The sequence below is a fragment of the Pongo abelii genome, chromosome 1 (genome assembly GCF_028885655.2).
Source record: "Pongo abelii isolate AG06213 chromosome 1, NHGRI_mPonAbe1-v2.0_pri, whole genome shotgun sequence".
NCBI lineage: Eukaryota > Metazoa > Chordata > Mammalia > Primates > Hominidae > Pongo > Pongo abelii.
The window spans coordinates 16,606,243-16,612,393 of record NC_071985.2 but is presented as its reverse complement, the minus strand read 5'-3'; the positions used below and the strand labels follow the sequence as shown (position 1 = coordinate 16,612,393).

At 45.2% G+C, this 6,151-nt stretch overlaps 1 non-coding gene across 1 annotated transcript; it reads left to right on the top strand.

Moving 5' to 3' along the window:
* The first annotated feature begins 1,543 nt into the window (after positions 1–1,543).
* LOC112131120 (U6 spliceosomal RNA) lies at positions 1,544–1,648 on the top strand. The gene has a single exon (XR_002913270.1). It is a non-coding gene; the product is annotated as a U6 spliceosomal RNA (small nuclear RNA).
* Positions 1,649–6,151: the final 4,503 nt, after the last annotated feature.

The window sequence follows — 6,151 nt, the reverse complement described above, 5'->3', positions numbered from 1 at the left end:
GCCACCACGCCCGGCCCAAAAATTGTCAGATTTTAAGGCTCCATTACATCACCAAACCTGAGCTGGAAAAACAACATAAAAGAGCTAGCCAGCCGGGTGCAGTGGCTCACGCCTGTAATTCCAGCACTATGGGAGGCTGAGGCGGGTGGATCACGAGGTCAGGAGATCGAGACCAGCCTGACCAACATGGTGAAACACCATCTGTACTAAAAATAAAAAAATCAGGCCAGGCATGGTGGCTCACGCCTGTAATCTCAGCACTTTGGGAGGCTGAGGGCAGATCACGAGGTCAGGAGATCGAGACCAGCCTGGCCAACTTGGTGAAACCCCATCTCTTCTAAAAATTAGCCGGGCATGGTGGCATGTGCCTGTAATCCCAGCTACTTGGGAGGCTGAGGCAGGAGAATCGCTTGAACCCGGGAGGTAGAGGTTGTGGTGAGCTGAAATCATGCCATTGCAGTCCAGCCTGGGCAACAGGGCGAGGCTCCATAAACAAAAACAAAAACAAAACAAAACAAAAAACCTAGGCATGTTAAAATTATGACAAGGGAGGTTTTCTTTCAGAATTTGTTTTATTGTTTATAATGCTTGTCAGAGAAGAGTGTTGATGGGCAGGGAAAAGGAGGAAGGCCTTCCATGATTTAGTGAATTTTTTGTATTTATTACTTAGCTCCTGTATTAGCCAGGTTAAGATTGATTATGCTGTTGTAATGAATAATCCCCAAATCTCAGGGGTTTAAATACTCAAAACTTTATTGCTGCTGTATTACACGCCTACCGTTGGGCAGGAGGGGCCTCTGCTCTTTGTAATTGTTAAGGGTCCCAGGCTGATGGGGGATCCATCATTTTATGACACCGCTAGCTTCACATACAGTTTCAGACTTGACTGGGGCAAGGTAACTGCTGCCCATATTCCACTGGCCAAGCAAGCCACATGGCCACACCTAGCCTCAAGGGGACGTGAGGATATGCACTTCTCCATGTACCTGGAAGTGAGCCTGTGGGTGGTAGTTAATCCCTGAATCTTCACTCAGGCATCCTTTTCTATCCTGAATCAAGTTTTAAAAAGTCATGTGGAATAGAAAGAAAAAAAAAAAGTATTTCTGCACTTCATCTCAATAACCGTTCCGTATCTGATCTGGAGTTGAATTACAAACGTTTACAATAGAAAGTTAACACTGCCTCCATAAAGGACTCAGGTCTAAGATCCGTGGAAAGAATATATTTGTTTGAGAAGAATTTACTAACACAATGCCTCCAATTAGTCAGGAATAGACCCTATGAGAAAGCACATTGGTGACAACACACCTTAAGTTAGTTCTGGTCGAGTGAAAAATGAAAATGTTCAAGCTATAGTTGTTACAGTAAGATGTGTGTCCACAGAACCCGCAGTCGGAGTTTCTGAGGCATTTTTAGCATGCAAACTTGCATGAGGTTTAAAGCTAACTTACTCTGTAAGACAGGTACTTTAACACTTGTTGCTTACTTTCAGACCATCGGCGAACCCCTTTAAAAGGCCAAGGTGTGGTGTTTGTGTGGATAACAAGTAATATTGGAAGTGATACTGAAAACTGGGATGACACAGAGGAAATTAGCATGGGCCCTGTGCAAGGATAACACACAAACTTGCAAAGCGTTTAATATTTTGGGGCAAGATAAAAAATGCTCTATGGATGGGTGGTGGTGATGGTTGCACATCAGTGAGAATCAACTTAATCCCACTTAACTGTACACATAAAAATGGTTAAGATAGTAAATTTTAGTTTTATATATTTTACCATAATAAAAAATGTAAAATATCTCATACATTTTTATATTGTTCACATTGAACTGAAAATATTTTGGATATGTTCATTAAATAAAATACATTATTGGCATTTTTAAAAGCCAGCATGTTGCCTAAACACAACTGGGGCAGACATCTACTGTTGCTGTCACCGGCTGTACTTTACAATATTTATATCTATTTAAAAGGCAGATGATAACTAGCCAATAATAATACATTTTATTTTGAACACCAAATGCATGGCAAGCACAGGACTAATAATTGCAGATGTAGTAACACATTTATGTCTTACAAAAACATTGACAGGGTTATTATCTCCATTTCACAGATGAAGAAACACAGCCCTTATGAAGTTGACTGGCCAGGCATGGTGGCTCACACATGTAATCCCAGCACTTTGGGAGGCCGAGGCGGGCAGATCATTTGAGGTCAGGAGTTTGAAATCAGCCTGACCAACATGGTGAAACTCTGTCTCTAGTAAAAATACAAAAATTAGCCAGGCATGGTGGTGAACATCTGTAATCCCAGCTACTCGGGAGGCTGAGGCAAGAGAATTGCTTGAGCTCAGGAGGCGGAGGTTGCAGTGAACAAAGATCACACCACTGCACTCCAGCCTGGGCGACAGAGTGAGACTCCATCTCAAAAAAAAAAGAAAGAAATTGACTGATTCAAGGTCACATGGCTGATAAGGGCCAGGAAACAAACCCAGGCCAGTTGGCTCCAAAACCTGCCGGGTAAGTCGAGGCTGCCCATAGAAACAGGAGGAAATGGCAGCCATGAATTCAGGGCCTTGGGCAGGGGCTAGTATGGTGGCTGGATCAGCCAGGGTGTGACAAAGCTGAAGTCCCAGAAGATGTGCATCTGCCTGAGCCAGGCTTGGTTACAAAGGCAGGCATCCCAGCTATATTGTCAGGAATGGAGGACAGATACAAAGAGCAGGGAAAAGCTTAAGCCCAAGTCAAAGATTTAGGGAACATGTTGTTTGTTTGTTTACTTCTTTTCTGGAGGAATCCTACCCTATGGGGCTGCAGTATCGGTGAGCACAGAGCAGTGCCCTTTCCTGTGAGTTCCAGGTGGTGCTCATTCCTGAGCCTGTGGGATTTCCTCTTCATGCCTGCAGGCTTGGTGGAGAAGCCACCTGCTGAGGGTAAGTGTCCCGGGTGTTGCAGCCCACCATCAGTCAACGAGTGAGTCCATTCAATGCAGAGGAGCCAGTGGACTTGGTGACACTCACAGGCTACCCCTTCAACCACTGGCTGATAGAGGTGGTGAAAGCAATAATAGCTTTGATGGACAACCCACACAGGACTGGGAAGGGCTGGGATTGAGAGAACTCACACCTGCCTGCACTCCTGCACCTGCTTCCTCTCCACACCAGCCTGCGCTCCTCCTGAAATGTAGTTCCCCAGGTAACCACATACTCACTCCCTCAGCTCACTCAGGTCTTTTTCTTTTTAAACATGCCTTCCCTAACCACTGATTTTAAATTTGATCCTCTGTCTTCAACCTGCATCCCTGTCTCTGTAATTCCTGCTCTTTTTTTCCCTAACATACATTTCATTCACATATTTGTTTGTTGCCCCTCTCCTCCCGATAGAATGTCAGCTCCATGAGGGCAGGGCTTTTTGTCTGTTATGTTTACTACTGTAACCCCAGTGCCTAGAATAGGGCCTGTTGAATGAATGAATGATGATATGCATTGTTTAGCACAGAGCTGAGCCTTAAACAATCTACGTACTTAAATACTCCATCCGGCCAGGCGCTATGGCTCACGCCAGTAATCCCAGCATTTTGGGAGGCCGAGGCAGGTGGATCACCTGAGGTAGGGAGTTCGAGACCAGCCTGACCAACATGGAGAAACCCTGTCTCTACTAAAAATACAAAATTAGCTGGGTGTGGTGGTGCGTGCCTGTAATCCCAGCTACTCGGGAGGCTGAGGCAAGAGAATTGCTTGAACCCGGGAGGCGGAGGTTGCAGTGAGCTGAGATCATGCCATTGCACCCAGCCTGGCAACAGGAGTGAAATGCTGTCTCAAAAAAAAAAAAAAAAAAATTCCATCCCTAATTTTTCCACTGAGCTGCAAATGTAGAGTAGATTTAACTGCCAATCTGACAACCTCACTTGGCTAAGAAGAATGACAAACTAACCTGGCTCCAGGGAAACTCTGACTGCCACTGACCTTCCTCCCCTAATAGCCCTGACTTGGTCTCCCTCATCTTATTTAAAGTTACCATTATCCATCCAGACACCTCACCAAAAATCTAGGCATCATCCTTAATTTCTTTCCTTCCCATCTACTCACATCCAATCCATCAGCAAACCTGTTGGCTTTATCTCCAAGATGAATCCCTGCTGTGTCAGCTTCTCCTTATCTCCAGAAACTATTCCAGTCCAAGCCAAGCCACCAGAATTTCCTACCTGGGTTATGCATACTCTATTAACTATTCTTTTTACACTCACTTCTTCCTATAATCCCCACCCTATAAAGCAGACAGGATAGTCTTTTAAAATGCAAAGCAGACGATGTCACTTACCTGTGGAAAATTCCTCCCAGAGTCACCACTGAATATAGACTAAGATTTAGGCTCCTTTTGTGGTTTCCGATGTCCCACATGACTGGATCTGCCTGTCAGATAAGCTCATCTGCTACCACACACTGGATCACCTACCTTCCTGAGTCCAACACTCCCCGACGTGTCCTCAGAGCAAGTCAAGCTCATTCCTGCTTAAGGACCTTGGCTCCTGCTCTTTCCGCTACCTGGACTGCTGCGTTTCCACATCTTCACAAGGTGGTCTTCATATCCATGCGTCATATCTTCACAATGCACCTTCGAATTGTTTCATATCAAATGCGACCTCCCTGGCTAAATCCTGTCACCTCCACCCTGTTCATTCTTTATCAAATCATTGTATTCTGCATCTTTGTTTCTTAGTTTTTTAGCATGTGTTACTATCAAAAATTACCAGGTAAATTTGTTTGCTTTGTTATTTTGTCTCCTCCTGTCCACTCCCACCCCAGGTAACATGTAAATTTCCTTCCATGTGAGAAAGAACCTTATCTGCATAGTTTACAGTTTGCCACTGTGTCCCTAGTGCCTAGCACAGAGCCAGGCTTGTCAGAGGTGATCAATGAATATTTGTTGCGTAAATGGACTCTTGTGGAGCTAAATGGAACTGCAGTGGTATTCCCATGTAACTGATGGAGGAATAGACACTTAGGGATTTAAGTCATTTGCCCAAAGGTATGCAGCCAGTAAATGGTAGAAGAAGCTAGGGTTCATAGCTGGGAGCCAGTGATACCTGGCAGAACGTCTTCTCTTGGTAAGGCTAACTTGTCAGGAGCATCTGACCTTAAAGACCTGAGGTTTTCGCTGGGCATGCTGGCTCACGCCTGTAATCTCAGCAGGTTGGGAGGCCAAGGCAGGCGAATCACCTGAGGTCAGGAGTTTGAGACCAGCCTGACCAACATGGAGAAACCCCATCTCTACGAAAAATACAAAATTAGCTGGGCATGGTGACGCATGGCTATAATCCCAGCTACTCAGGAGGCTGAGGCAGTAGAATCGCTTGAACCTGGGAGGCAGAGGTTGTGGTGAGCCGAGATCATACCATTGCACTCTAGCCTGGGCGACAGGAGCAAAACTCTGTCTCACAAAAAAAATAGATCTGAGGTTCAGACAGGTGCCCAATTACCTACCAGGCTGGAGCTTCAGAGAGCTAGTGATCAGTCAGGGAAACCTGACCTTGAGAGAGTGGGGGTACCAAGGTAAAGGCAGGACTAGCCAGAGGTCTCACTGAATAATTCATAGTGAAGCCCACCACAGGGGCACCAGGTTGGATGAAAGGTAGAAATCAAGTAAATTTGGCCACCAGAGTGAGACGGATTCCATGGTAGCACTTCCCACTGCTGAAAGCCTGGCTAACACTTCCTGTTTCCTTATCTGGCTTTATGGTAGTCATTTTCCTCTCCCTATTCAGAAGACATCCCAGTCTTATCCTTCTGGGCCATTCATGCTCGGCTAAGTTTCCAGCCCTGTGTCCCCTAGTGACACCTGTGTGTTGGCATGACACAAAGAGCCAGTATGTATTAAAACAGCTCTGTTAGTAACCTGTATGGTGTTTAAGGAGCCAAGTGAAATCAGAACTAATAGTGTTATCTGTCTGCTTAGTGCATAAATGTAATGGCATAATCTCATACAAGGAGCAAACAGAGACAGACAGAAAAACATCAGTTTAAAGGAGTCTTGTTTGACCTGTATATAGTGTGCAACAGCTTCCTGGGTGTTCATGTTGCTGGGTTCAAGTCTCCAAAATAGTCAGCAGGCAGAAAGTCTCCTCTGTTTGATAACAGTCCCAGATCTGTCA